The following is a 12,799-nucleotide window of genomic DNA, read 5'->3' as shown; positions in this document are numbered from 1 at the left end:
GGAGGCACTAGTCTTGTGTGCCGGGAGATTCCAGTTACCTCTCCCAACACTTGGGTGAAGCAGCGAGCCTAGGCCTTTTGGAAGCGAAAGGTAGCTGCAGGCAGGAGGTAGGGTTACAGGCCATAAGCTCAACTCTCAGAAGTGGGTATGCATGGGAGGCAGATGTCTGCTACCCACTCGGACATGCGAGTGGGAACCTAGCTACACTCTGATGAAGAAGGACTTTGGAAATCGCTGTATTCAACTCAGATACACGTGGGTTCAGGCACAACGATTCCACATGCTTTTCGCACAACCTTTCCCTGCCACTAACATGAGGACGTTAGCAGCTCCTTCTACAGTCAAGCAGGATGCGGGAGGGTTGTGCCCTGTCCTTAGCTCTCACAGGGAAGCATGCCTTGAAGCCAGCTGTCAACTAGCTGCATTCTTATGGCTGGGTGAAGGTAGCAGTATTCTGAGACAGGAGGTTCCCAGATTACCACTCTACTGCACCTGGACATACCCTCCAGGTCTGCATTGTTAACTTGCGTCTCAGAAGCCTCTGGCAAACGTCTCTGGTGAAGACGTGCGAAACTCACTCTGCAGGCAGTGTGGAACTGTGAGGGACTGAGTGTCAGCTCAACTCTCAGAAGTAAGATGTTTTTGGACAAGGCGTTCAACTACCTACTCACGTATGGAACTTAGTACGTAGCACCAGTCTACCCCAGGAATTACTAGGAAATCGCTTGATTGAGCTTGGAGGCACTCGTCTTGTGTGCCGGGAGATTCCAGTTACCTCTCCCAACACTTGCGTCAAGCAGCGAGCCTAGGCCTTTTGGAAGCGAAAGGTAGCGGCAGGCAGGATGTAGGGTTACAGGCCATAAGGTCAACTCTCAGAAGTGTGTATGCATGGGAGGCAGATGTCTGCTACCCACTCGGACATGGGAGTTGGAACCTAGCTACACTCCTATTGAAGAAGGATGTTGGAAATCGCTCTATTCAACTCAGATACACGGGAGTTCATGCCCAATGCTTACACATGCTTTTCCCACAACCTATCCCAGCCACTAACATAAGGAGGTTAGCAGGTACGTCTACAGTCAGGCAGGGTGCGGGAGGGTTCTGCCCTGTCCTCAGCTCTCACAGGGAAGCATGCCTAGAAGCCAGCTCTCAACTAGCTGCATTCTTATGACAGTGTGAAGGTAGCAGTATTCTGAGTAAGGAGGTTCCCAGATTACCACTCTACTGCACCTGGAGATACCCTCCAGGTCTGCATTGTTAACTTGCGTCTCAGAAGCCTCTGGCAAAAGTCTCTGGTGAAGACGTGGGAAACCTACTCTGCAGGCAGTGTGGAACTGTGAGGGACTGAGGGTGAGCTCAACTCTCAGCAGTAAGATGATTTTGGACAAGGCGTTCAGCTACCTTCTCACATATGGAACTTAGTATGTAGCACCAGTCTACCCCAGGAATTACTGGGAAATCGCTGGATTGAGCTTGGAGGCACTAGTCTTGTGTGCCGGGAGATTCCAGTTACCTCTCCCAACACTTGGGTGAAGCAGCGAGCCTAGGCCTTTTGGAAGCGAAAGGTAGCTGCAGGCAGGAGGTAGGGTTACAGGCCATAAGCTCAACTCTCAGAAGTGGGTATGCATGGGAGGCAGATGTCTGCTACCCACTCGGACATGCGAGTGGGAACCTAGCTACACTCTGATGAAGAAGGACTTTGGAAATCGCTGTATTCAACTCAGATACACGTGGGTTCAGGCACAACGATTCCACATGCTTTTCGCACAACCTTTCCCTGCCAGTAACATGAGGACGTTAGCAGCTCCTTCTACAGTCAAGCAGGATGCGGGAGGGTTGTGCCCTGTCCTTAGCTCTCACAGGGAAGCATGCCTTGAAGCCAGCTGTCCACTAGCTGCATTCTTATGGCAGGGTGAAGGTAGCAGTATTCTGAGACAGGAGGTTCCCAGATTACCACTCTACTGCACCTGGAGATACCCTCCAGGTCTGCATTGTTAACTTGCGTCTCAGAAGCCTCTGGCAAACGTCTCTGGTGAAGACGTGCGAAACTCACTCTGCAGGCAGTGTGGAACTGTGAGGGACTGAGTGTGAGCTCAACTCTCAGAAGTAAGATGTTTTTGGACAAGGCGTTCAACTACCTACTTACGTATGGAACTTAGTACGTAGCACCAGTCTACCCCAGGAATTACTAGGAAATCGCTTGATTGAACTTGGAGGCACTGGTCTTGTGTGCCGGGAGATTCCAGTTACCTCTCCCAACACTTGCGTCAAGCAGCGAGCCTAGGCCTTTTGGAAGCGAAAGGTAGCGGCAGGCAGGATGTAGGGTTACAGGCCATAAGGTCAACTCTCAGAAGTGTGTATGCATGGGAGGCAGATGTCTGCTACCCACTCGGACATGGGAGTTGGAACCTAGCTACACTCCTATTGAAGAAGGATGTTAGAAATCGCTGTATTCAACTCAGATACACGGGAGTTCATGCCCAATGCTTACACATGCTTTTCCCACAACCTATCCCAGCCACTAACATAAGGAGGTTAGCAGGTACGTCTACAGTCAGGCAGGGTGCGGGAGGGTTCTGCCCTGTCCTCAGCTCTCACAGGGAAGCATGCCTAGAAGCCAGCTCTCAACTAGCTGCATTCTTATGACAGTGTGAAGGTAGCAGTATTCTGAGTAAGGAGGTTCCCAGATTACCACTCTACTGCACCTGGAGATACCCTCCAGGTCTGCATTGTTAACTTGCGTCTCAGAAGCCTCTGGCAAAAGTCTCTGGTGAAGACGTGGGAAACCTACTCTGCAGGCAGTGTGGAACTGTGAGGGACTGAGGGTGAGCTCAACTCTCAGCAGTAAGATGATTTTGGACAAGGCGTTCAGCTACCTTCTCACATATGGAACTTAGTATGTAGCACCAGTCTACCCCAGGAATTACTGGGAAATCGCTGGATTGAGCTTGGAGGCACTAGTCTTGTGTGCCGGGAGATTCCAGTTACCTCTCCCAACACTTGGGTGAAGCAGCGAGCCTAGGCCTTTTGGAAGCGAAAGGTAGCTGCAGGCAGGAGGTAGGGTTACAGGCCATAAGCTCAACTCTCAGAAGTGGGTATGCATGGGAGGCAGATGTCTGCTACCCACTCGGACATGCGAGTGGGAACCTAGCTACACTCTGATGAAGAAGGACTTTGGAAATCGCTGTATTCAACTCAGATACACGTGGGTTCAGGCACAACGATTCCACATGCTTTTCGCACAACCTTTCCCTGCCAGTAACATGAGGACGTTAGCAGCTCCTTGTACAGTCAAGCAGGATGCGGGAGGGTTGTGCCCTGTCCTTAGCTCTCACAGGGAAGCATGCCTTGAAGCCAGCTGTCAACTAGCTGCATTCTTATGGCAGGGTGAAGGTAGCAGTATTCTGAGACAGGAGGTTCCCAGATTACCACTCTACTGCACCTGGAGATACCCTCCAGGTCTGCATTGTTAACTTGCGTCTCAGAAGCCTCTGGCAAACGTCTCTGGTGAAGACGTGCGAAACTCACTCTGCAGGCAGTGTGGAACTGTGAGGGACTGAGTGTGAGCTCAACTCTCAGAAGTAAGATGTTTTTGGACAAGGCGTTCAACTACCTACTCACGTATGGAACTTAGTACGTAGCACCAGTCTACCCCAGGAATTACTAGGAAATCGCTTGATTGAGCTTGGAGGCACTCGTCTTGTGTGCCGGGAGATTCCAGTTACCTCTCCCAACACTTGCGTCAAGCAGCGAGCCTAGGCCTTTTGGAAGCGAAAGGTCGCGGCAGGCAGGATGTAGGGTTACAGGCCATAAGGTCAACTCTCAGAAGTGTGTATGCATGGGAGGCAGATGTCTGCTACCCACTCGGACATGGGAGTTGGAACCTAGCTACACTCCTATTGAAGAAGGATGTTGGAAATCGCTGTATTCAACTCAGATACACGGGAGTTCATGCCCAATGCTTACACATGCTTTTCCCACAACCTATCCCAGCCACTAACATAAGGAGGTTAGCAGGTACGTCTACAGTCAGGCAGGGTGCGGGAGGGTTCTGCCCTGTCCTCAGCTCTCACAGGGAAGCATGCCTAGAAGCCAGCTCTCAACTAGCTGCATTCTTATGACAGTGTGAAGGTAGCAGTATTCTGAGTAAGGAGGTTCCCAGATTACCACTCTACTGCACCTGGAGATACCCTCCAGGTCTGCATTGTTAACTTGCGTCTCAGAAGCCTCTGGCAAAAGTCTCTGGTGAAGACGTGGGAAACCTACTCTGCAGGCAGTGTGGAACTGTGAGGGACTGAGGGTGAGCTCAACTCTCAGCAGTAAGATGATTTTGGACAAGGCGTTCAGCTACCTTCTCACATATGGAACTTAGTATGTAGCACCAGTCTACCCCAGGAATTACTGGGAAATCGCTGGATTGAGCTTGGAGGCACTAGTCTTGTGTGCCGGGAGATTCCAGTTACCTCTCCCAACACTTGGGTGAAGCAGCGAGCCTAGGCCTTTTGGAAGCGAAAGGTAGCTGCAGGCAGGAGGTAGGGTTACAGGCCATAAGCTCAACTCTCAGAAGTGGGTATGCATGGGAGGCAGATGTCTGCTACCCACTCGGACATGCGAGTGGGAACCTAGCTACACTCTGATGAAGAAGGACTTTGGAAATCGCTGTATTCAACTCAGATACACGTGGGTTCAGGCACAACGATTCCACATGCTTTTCGCACAACCTTTCCCTGCCACTAACATGAGGACGTTAGCAGCTCCTTCTACAGTCAAGCAGGATGCGGGAGGGTTGTGCCCTGTCCTTAGCTCTCACAGGGAAGCATGCCTTGAAGCCAGCTGTCAACTAGCTGCATTCTTATGGCAGGGTGAAGGTAGCAGTATTCTGAGACAGGAGGTTCCCAGATTACCACTCTACTGCACCTGGAGATACCCTCCAGGTCTGCATTGTTAACTTGCGTCTCAGAAGCCTCTGGCAAACGTCTCTGGTGAAGACGTGCGAAACTCACTCTGCAGGCAGTGTGGAACTGTGAGGGACTGAGTGTGAGCTCAACTCTCAGAAGTAAGATGTTTTTGGACAAGTCGTTCAACTACCTACTCACGTATGGAACTTAGTACGTAGCACCAGTCTACCCCAGGAATTACTAGGAAATCGCTTGATTGAGCTTGGAGGCACTCGTCTTGTGTGCCGGGAGATTCCAGTTACCTCTCCCAACACTTGCGTCAAGCAGCGAGCCTAGGCCTTTTGGAAGCGAAAGGTAGCGGCAGGCAGGATGTAGGGTTACAGGCCATAAGGTCAACTCTCAGAAGTGTGTATGCATGGGAGGCAGATGTCTGCTACCCACTCGGACATGGGAGTTGGAACCTAGCTACACTCCTATTGAAGAAGGATGTTGGAAATCTCTGTATTCAACTCAGATACACGGGAGTTCATGCCCAATGCTTACACATGCTTTTCCCACAACCTATCCCAGCCACTAACATAAGGAGGTTAGCAGGTACGTCTACAGTCAGGCAGGGTGCGGGAGGGTTCTGCCCTGTCCTCAGCTCTCACAGGGAAGCATGCCTAGAAGCCAGCTCTCAACTAGCTGCATTCTTATGACAGTGTGAAGGTAGCAGTATTCTGAGTAAGGAGGTTCCCAGATTACCACTCTACTGCACCTGGAGATACCCTCCAGGTCTGCATTGTTAACTTGCGTCTCAGAAGCCTCTGGCAAAAGTCTCTGGTGAAGACGTGGGAAACCTACTCTGCAGGCAGTGTGGAACTGTGAGGGACTGAGGGTGAGCTCAACTCTCAGCAGTAAGATGATTTTGGACAAGGCGTTCAGCTACCTTCTCACATATGGAACTTAGTATGTAGCACCAGTCTACCCCAGGAATTACTGGGAAATCGCTGGATTGAGCTTGGAGGCACTAGTCTTGTGTGCCGGGAGATTCCAGTTACCTCTCCCAACACTTGGGTGAAGCAGCGAGCCTAGGCCTTTTGGAAGCGAAAGGTAGCTGCAGGCAGGAGGTAGGGTTACAGGCCATAAGCTCAACTCTCAGAAGTGGGTATGCATGGGAGGCAGATGTCTGCTACCCACTCGGACATGCGAGTGGGAACCTAGCTACACTCTGATGAAGAAGGACTTTGGAAATCGCTGTATTCAACTCAGATACACGTGGGTTCAGGCACAACGATTCCACATGCTTTTCGCACAACCTTTCCCTGCCAGTAACATGAGGACGTTAGCAGCTCCTTCTACAGTCAAGCAGGATGCGGGAGGGTTGTGCCCTGTCCTTAGCTCTCACAGGGAAGCATGCCTTGAAGCCAGCTGTCCACTAGCTGCATTCTTATGGCAGGGTGAAGGTAGCAGTATTCTGAGACAGGAGGTTCCCAGATTACCACTCTACTGCACCTGGAGATACCCTCCAGGTCTGCATTGTTAACTTGCGTCTCAGAAGCCTCTGGCAAACGTCTCTGGTGAAGACGTGCGAAACTCACTCTGCAGGCAGTGTGGAACTGTGAGGGACTGAGTGTGAGCTCAACTCTCAGAAGTAAGATGTTTTTGGACAAGGCGTTCAACTACCTACTTACGTATGGAACTTAGTACGTAGCACCAGTCTACCCCAGGAATTACTAGGAAATCGCTTGATTGAACTTGGAGGCACTGGTCTTGTGTGCCGGGAGATTCCAGTTACCTCTCCCAACACTTGCGTCAAGCAGCGAGCCTAGGCCTTTTGGAAGCGAAAGGTAGCGGCAGGCAGGATGTAGGGTTACAGGCCATAAGGTCAACTCTCAGAAGTGTGTATGCATGGGAGGCAGATGTCTGCTACCCACTCGGACATGGGAGTTGGAACCTAGCTACACTCCTATTGAAGAAGGATGTTAGAAATCGCTGTATTCAACTCAGATACACGGGAGTTCATGCCCAATGCTTACACATGCTTTTCCCACAACCTATCCCAGCCACTAACATAAGGAGGTTAGCAGGTACGTCTACAGTCAGGCAGGGTGCGGGAGGGTTCTGCCCTGTCCTCAGCTCTCACAGGGAAGCATGCCTAGAAGCCAGCTCTCAACTAGCTGCATTCTTATGACAGTGTGAAGGTAGCAGTATTCTGAGTAAGGAGGTTCCCAGATTACCACTCTACTGCACCTGGAGATACCCTCCAGGTCTGCATTGTTAACTTGCGTCTCAGAAGCCTCTGGCAAAAGTCTCTGGTGAAGACGTGGGAAACCTACTCTGCAGGCAGTGTGGAACTGTGAGGGACTGAGGGTGAGCTCAACTCTCAGCAGTAAGATGATTTTGGACAAGGCGTTCAGCTACCTTCTCACATATGGAACTTAGTATGTAGCACCAGTCTACCCCAGGAATTACTGGGAAATCGCTGGATTGAGCTTGGAGGCACTAGTCTTGTGTGCCGGGAGATTCCAGTTACCTCTCCCAACACTTGGGTGAAGCAGCGAGCCTAGGCCTTTTGGAAGCGAAAGGTAGCTGCAGGCAGGAGGTAGGGTTACAGGCCATAAGCTCAACTCTCAGAAGTGGGTATGCATGGGAGGCAGATGTCTGCTACCCACTCGGACATGCGAGTGGGAACCTAGCTACACTCTGATGAAGAAGGACTTTGGAAATCGCTGTATTCAACTCAGATACACGTGGGTTCAGGCACAACGATTCCACATGCTTTTCGCACAACCTTTCCCTGCCAGTAACATGAGGACGTTAGCAGCTCCTTGTACAGTCAAGCAGGATGCGGGAGGGTTGTGCCCTGTCCTTAGCTCTCACAGGGAAGCATGCCTTGAAGCCAGCTGTCAACTAGCTGCATTCTTATGGCAGGGTGAAGGTAGCAGTATTCTGAGACAGGAGGTTCCCAGATTACCACTCTACTGCACCTGGAGATACCCTCCAGGTCTGCATTGTTAACTTGCGTCTCAGAAGCCTCTGGCAAACGTCTCTGGTGAAGACGTGCGAAACTCACTCTGCAGGCAGTGTGGAACTGTGAGGGACTGAGTGTGAGCTCAACTCTCAGAAGTAAGATGTTTTTGGACAAGGCGTTCAACTACCTACTCACGTATGGAACTTAGTACGTAGCACCAGTCTACCCCAGGAATTACTAGGAAATCGCTTGATTGAGCTTGGAGGCACTCGTCTTGTGTGCCGGGAGATTCCAGTTACCTCTCCCAACACTTGCGTCAAGCAGCGAGCCTAGGCCTTTTGGAAGCGAAAGGTCGCGGCAGGCAGGATGTAGGGTTACAGGCCATAAGGTCAACTCTCAGAAGTGTGTATGCATGGGAGGCAGATGTCTGCTACCCACTCGGACATGGGAGTTGGAACCTAGCTACACTCCTATTGAAGAAGGATGTTGGAAATCGCTGTATTCAACTCAGATACACGGGAGTTCATGCCCAATGCTTACACATGCTTTTCCCACAACCTATCCCAGCCACTAACATAAGGAGGTTAGCAGGTACGTCTACAGTCAGGCAGGGTGCGGGAGGGTTCTGCCCTGTCCTCAGCTCTCACAGGGAAGCATGCCTAGAAGCCAGCTCTCAACTAGCTGCATTCTTATGACAGTGTGAAGGTAGCAGTATTCTGAGTAAGGAGGTTCCCAGATTACCACTCTACTGCACCTGGAGATACCCTCCAGGTCTGCATTGTTAACTTGCGTCTCAGAAGCCTCTGGCAAAAGTCTCTGGTGAAGACGTGGGAAACCTACTCTGCAGGCAGTGTGGAACTGTGAGGGACTGAGGGTGAGCTCAACTCTCAGCAGTAAGATGATTTTGGACAAGGCGTTCAGCTACCTTCTCACATATGGAACTTAGTATGTAGCACCAGTCTACCCCAGGAATTACTGGGAAATCGCTGGATTGAGCTTGGAGGCACTAGTCTTGTGTGCCGGGAGATTCCAGTTACCTCTCCCAACACTTGGGTGAAGCAGCGAGCCTAGGCCTTTTGGAAGCGAAAGGTAGCTGCAGGCAGGAGGTAGGGTTACAGGCCATAAGCTCAACTCTCAGAAGTGGGTATGCATGGGAGGCAGATGTCTGCTACCCACTCGGACATGCGAGTGGGAACCTAGCTACACTCTGATGAAGAAGGACTTTGGAAATCGCTGTATTCAACTCAGATACACGTGGGTTCAGGCACAACGATTCCACATGCTTTTCGCACAACCTTTCCCTGCCACTAACATGAGGACGTTAGCAGCTCCTTCTACAGTCAAGCAGGATGCGGGAGGGTTGTGCCCTGTCCTTAGCTCTCACAGGGAAGCATGCCTTGAAGCCAGCTGTCAACTAGCTGCATTCTTATGGCAGGGTGAAGGTAGCAGTATTCTGAGACAGGAGGTTCCCAGATTACCACTCTACTGCACCTGGAGATACCCTCCAGGTCTGCATTGTTAACTTGCGTCTCAGAAGCCTCTGGCAAACGTCTCTGGTGAAGACGTGCGAAACTCACTCTGCAGGCAGTGTGGAACTGTGAGGGACTGAGTGTGAGCTCAACTCTCAGAAGTAAGATGTTTTTGGACAAGTCGTTCAACTACCTACTCACGTATGGAACTTAGTACGTAGCACCAGTCTACCCCAGGAATTACTAGGAAATCGCTTGATTGAGCTTGGAGGCACTCGTCTTGTGTGCCGGGAGATTCCAGTTACCTCTCCCAACACTTGCGTCAAGCAGCGAGCCTAGGCCTTTTGGAAGCGAAAGGTAGCGGCAGGCAGGATGTAGGGTTACAGGCCATAAGGTCAACTCTCAGAAGTGTGTATGCATGGGAGGCAGATGTCTGCTACCCACTCGGACATGGGAGTTGGAACCTAGCTACACTCCTATTGAAGAAGGATGTTGGAAATCTCTGTATTCAACTCAGATACACGGGAGTTCATGCCCAATGCTTACACATGCTTTTCCCACAACCTATCCCAGCCACTAACATAAGGAGGTTAGCAGGTACGTCTACAGTCAGGCAGGGTGCGGGAGGGTTCTGCCCTGTCCTCAGCTCTCACAGGGAAGCATGCCTAGAAGCCAGCTCTCAACTAGCTGCATTCTTATGACAGTGTGAAGGTAGCAGTATTCTGAGTAAGGAGGTTCCCAGATTACCACTCTACTGCACCTGGAGATACCCTCCAGGTCTGCATTGTTAACTTGCGTCTCAGAAGCCTCTGGCAAAAGTCTCTGGTGAAGACGTGGGAAACCTACTCTGCAGGCAGTGTGGAACTGTGAGGGACTGAGGGTGAGCTCAACTCTCAGCAGTAAGATGATTTTGGACAAGGCGTTCAGCTACCTTCTCACATATGGAACTTAGTATGTAGCACCAGTCTACCCCAGGAATTACTGGGAAATCGCTGGATTGAGCTTGGAGGCACTAGTCTTGTGTGCCGGGAGATTCCAGTTACCTCTCCCAACACTTGGGTGAAGCAGCGAGCCTAGGCCTTTTGGAAGCGAAAGGTAGCTGCAGGCAGGAGGTAGGGTTACAGGCCATAAGCTCAACTCTCAGAAGTGGGTATGCATGGGAGGCAGATGTCTGCTACCCACTCGGACATGCGAGTGGGAACCTAGCTACACTCTGATGAAGAAGGACTTTGGAAATCGCTGTATTCAACTCAGATACACGTGGGTTCAGGCACAACGATTCCACATGCTTTTCGCACAACCTTTCCCTGCCAGTAACATGAGGACGTTAGCAGCTCCTTCTACAGTCAAGCAGGATGCGGGAGGGTTGTGCCCTGTCCTTAGCTCTCACAGGGAAGCATGCCTTGAAGCCAGCTGTCCACTAGCTGCATTCTTATGGCAGGGTGAAGGTAGCAGTATTCTGAGACAGGAGGTTCCCAGATTACCACTCTACTGCACCTGGAGATACCCTCCAGGTCTGCATTGTTAACTTGCGTCTCAGAAGCCTCTGGCAAACGTCTCTGGTGAAGACGTGCGAAACTCACTCTGCAGGCAGTGTGGAACTGTGAGGGACTGAGTGTGAGCTCAACTCTCAGAAGTAAGATGTTTTTGGACAAGGCGTTCAACTACCTACTTACGTATGGAACTTAGTACGTAGCACCAGTCTACCCCAGGAATTACTAGGAAATCGCTTGATTGAACTTGGAGGCACTGGTCTTGTGTGCCGGGAGATTCCAGTTACCTCTCCCAACACTTGCGTCAAGCAGCGAGCCTAGGCCTTTTGGAAGCGAAAGGTAGCGGCAGGCAGGATGTAGGGTTACAGGCCATAAGGTCAACTCTCAGAAGTGTGTATGCATGGGAGGCAGATGTCTGCTACCCACTCGGACATGGGAGTTGGAACCTAGCTACACTCCTATTGAAGAAGGATGTTAGAAATCGCTGTATTCAACTCAGATACACGGGAGTTCATGCCCAATGCTTACACATGCTTTTCCCACAACCTATCCCAGCCACTAACATAAGGAGGTTAGCAGGTACGTCTACAGTCAGGCAGGGTGCGGGAGGGTTCTGCCCTGTCCTCAGCTCTCACAGGGAAGCATGCCTAGAAGCCAGCTCTCAACTAGCTGCATTCTTATGACAGTGTGAAGGTAGCAGTATTCTGAGTAAGGAGGTTCCCAGATTACCACTCTACTGCACCTGGAGATACCCTCCAGGTCTGCATTGTTAACTTGCGTCTCAGAAGCCTCTGGCAAAAGTCTCTGGTGAAGACGTGGGAAACCTACTCTGCAGGCAGTGTGGAACTGTGAGGGACTGAGGGTGAGCTCAACTCTCAGCAGTAAGATGATTTTGGACAAGGCGTTCAGCTACCTTCTCACATATGGAACTTAGTATGTAGCACCAGTCTACCCCAGGAATTACTGGGAAATCGCTGGATTGAGCTTGGAGGCACTAGTCTTGGGTGCCGGGAGATTCCAGTTACCTCTCCCAACACTTGGGTGAAGCAGCGAGCCTAGGCCTTTTGGAAGCGAAAGGTAGCTGCAGGCAGGAGGTAGGGTTACAGGCCATAAGGTCAACTCTCAGAAGTGTGTATGCATGGGAGGCAGATGTCTGCTACCCACTCGGACATGCGAGTGGGAACCTAGCTACACTCTGATGAAGAAGGACTTTGGAAATCGCTGTATTCAACTCAGATACACGTGGGTTCAGGCACAACGATTCCACATGCTTTTCGCACAACCTTTCCCTGCCACTAACATGAGGACGTTAGCAGCTCCTTCTACAGTCAAGCAGGATGCGGGAGGGTTGTGCCCTGTCCTTAGCTCTCACAGGGAAGCAAGCCTTGAAGCCAGCTGTCAACTAGCTGCATTCTTATGGCAGGGTGAAGGTAGCAATATTCTGAGACAGGAGGTTCCCAGATTACCACTCTACTGCACCTGGAGATACCCTCCAGGTCTGCATTGTTAACTTGCATCTCAGAAGCCTCTGGCAAAAGTCTCTGGTGAAGACGAGCGATACTCACTCTGCAGGCAGTGTGGAACTGTGAGGGACTGAGGGTGAGCTCAACTCTCAGCAGTAAGATGATTTTGGACAAGGCGTTCAGCTACCTTCTCACATATGGAACTTAGTATGTAGCACCAGTCTACCCCAGGAATTACTGGGAAATCGCTGGATTGAGCTTGGAGGCACTAGTCTTGTGTGCCGGGAGATTCCAGTTACCTCTCCCAACACTTGGGTGAAGCAGCGAGCCTAGGCCTTTTGGAAGCGAAAGGTAGCTGCAGGCAGGAGGTAGGGTTACAGGCCATAAGCTCAACTCTCAGAAGTGGGTATGCATGGGAGGCAGATGTCTGCTACCCACTCGGACATGCGAGTGGGAACCTAGCTACACTCTGATGAAGAAGGACTTTGGAAATCGCTGTATTCAACTCAGATACACGTGGGTT

Source organism: Canis aureus, chromosome 14 (assembly GCF_053574225.1).
Source record: "Canis aureus isolate CA01 chromosome 14, VMU_Caureus_v.1.0, whole genome shotgun sequence".
In the NCBI taxonomy this organism is placed as follows: Eukaryota; Metazoa; Chordata; class Mammalia; order Carnivora; family Canidae; genus Canis; species Canis aureus.
The sequence above is the reverse complement of the archived record's forward strand: the minus strand, read 5'-3'. Positions refer to the sequence as shown.